Source organism: Vicugna pacos, chromosome 14 (assembly GCF_048564905.1).
Source record: "Vicugna pacos chromosome 14, VicPac4, whole genome shotgun sequence".
In the NCBI taxonomy this organism is placed as follows: domain Eukaryota; kingdom Metazoa; phylum Chordata; class Mammalia; order Artiodactyla; family Camelidae; genus Vicugna; species Vicugna pacos.
In genome coordinates this window covers 49,849,360-49,851,858 of record NC_133000.1, presented here as the reverse complement: position 1 = coordinate 49,851,858, position 2,499 = coordinate 49,849,360, and positions in this window count along the sequence as shown.

The following is a 2,499-nucleotide window of genomic DNA, read 5'->3' as shown; positions in this document are numbered from 1 at the left end:
CTGTGGACTGGAAATCCTGACACAGCTCCACACTTCAGCCTCTGTTTAGCCATTCGGTTCAGCCTAAGCTCCAGGAACTTTTCCCTGAGTAGCTGCAATTTGCTGCAATTATTATATTATAATGATCTATATAGTTTGTAACTGACTCCTCAACTGTGAGCTCCCTTTTAAAAAAAATAATATTTATTGAACATTTATGTGCCAAGCAGTATTCCAAGTACAAAGTATACAGATATAAAGAGAAGCACCAAACAAGTAGACCAATGTAGGAATTGATCATTTTAAATATCTGTAAGTGCTATGCTCCAGACCCCAGTCACTGCAGAGGGGGAACAGAGGCCCAGGAGGCTTCCGAGCAAGCTGAGAAGTGTCTCCCATCAGGTAAGAGCATCTTAGAAAGGGAAGTTCCAAAAAGGAAGCAGTGCTCAATTTTATCAGCTGCAAGGCCGCTCATCCACTTGGTCAAGGGGAAATCACAGGGCTCTATTTCGATGGAATGGTGGGAACCAGGACTTTCCTGGAGGGGGTGCAGAAATAGACCAGAAAGCATCCTGTTTTGTTCGTCTTCATACCATTTTCGTATCTCCAGGGTCTAGAGCATAGTAGGTTCTTAATAATTGTTGTTTGAAGTTCTGAATTTTCTGGTTCTCTGCTCAAATCCATGTGGGTTTGAGCTTTATTTTTGGATCCCCCAATCATATCCTGTATGAGCATCTTTCATGGCAATGACGCTTTGCTGCATTAATTTATTTTCAGGGATACCCCCGCCCCTTTCCAGACCACACATTCCCTGAGGGAAGGGGTTTCATCATTTTCATTTCTGTGTGCTGAGAACCCAACACTGTTTCTAATAAATATTGAGTGGATGAGTATTTATCAGATAACAATAATATTTGCCTCATTTCTTTTTCTACCATTTAGCTAAAATTTTCAGGCCGTACTCAAGTTTCTCTTCAGGTCATATAAATCTTTCACCTTTTAAAATTTTGAGGCCAAACTGAAAAGTCTAAGCAGAGTTTACCTAGAAAGGAGATTTTAAACAGAACCAGGCCTTGGACCATACATTCTGTGAAAGCCATGAAAGAGCAAAGTTTAGACATCTTGCTTCTAGGATGCAAATTTATCAACTGATGTTTGTCATCATAAAAATAGTAGCGAAGATTTATTAAATGCTTGTTGTTTGGTAGATACTGTGCTAAACAATATACTTACATACATGAACTTGTTCAACTTTCAGAACAATCTTATTAGGTAAGTGACATTATTATTCCCATTCTACAGATGAGAAAACAAAGACTTAGAGAAAATTCAGATGTGCCAGAAGTATCACAGATTTAGATCCACGTGTGACTTGAGAACCTGATCATTTGCCACTGAGACCTTCTGCATTAAGTGCCACTTTGAGATGTGATTTTTTTAACGATGTGGGTGGCGGAAATCTTCACTCGAGTCCCTATTCAAACTGTAATGAACTTGGGTTTTATTGTTGAAAGATCATAATTCCAACAACAAGGAAAGAATTCTCAGTTACTGTGAACTTACTGAATCCAGCACACTGTGCTAGGCGCTTATATTTCTTACCTCAAAGCCTTGGAGGATAAATACATTACTCCACCTCGGAGGGGGAAAATGAGGCTCTGGGAAGTCATGCACGTTATCCAAAATCACAGAGATAACTAGTGGAGAGGAGAGGATTTTCATCTATGTCTTTCAGACCCCCAAATCCAAGGTGTTTCCACCTGCCACATTATCTTCCCTTGCATTCAAATATAGCAGTACCACAAGCACCAAAACCCAACAGGAATGAAACAAAATCCAACACTTTCTTAACTTGCATAAAAAATAGCACCAAACATGGGAATGTAAATTGGTGCAGCCACTATGGAAAACAGTATGGAAGTTCCTTAAAAAACTAAAAATGGAGCTATCATATAATCCAGCAATCCCACTCTTGGCATATATCCAGAAAAGATGAAAAGTCTAGTGTGAAAAGATACACACACCCCAATGTTCACAGCAGCACTATTTACCACAGCTAAGACATGAAAGCAACCCAAGTGTCCATCAACAGACGACTGGTTTAAGAAGATGTGGTCAATATATACCGTGAAATATTGCTCAGCCATAAAAAAGAATGAAGTCATGCCATTTGCAGCAACATGGTTGGACCTAGAGAATATTACACTTTGTAAGTCAGAGAAAGACAAATATATAATGTTGCTTATATGTGGAATCTGAAAAATAATACAAATAATCTATAGACAAATAGAAACAGACTTACAGACACAGAAAACAAACTTATGGTTACCAAAGGAGAAAGGGGGAGGGGATAAATTAGGAGTATGAGACTAACAGATAAGCCACAGGGATTTAATGTGTAGCATAGGGAATTATATTCAATGTCTTGTAATAACCTATAATGGAAAATAATCTGAAACATATATATATATGTATATGTGTGTGTGTGTGTGTGTGTATATATATATATATATATATATA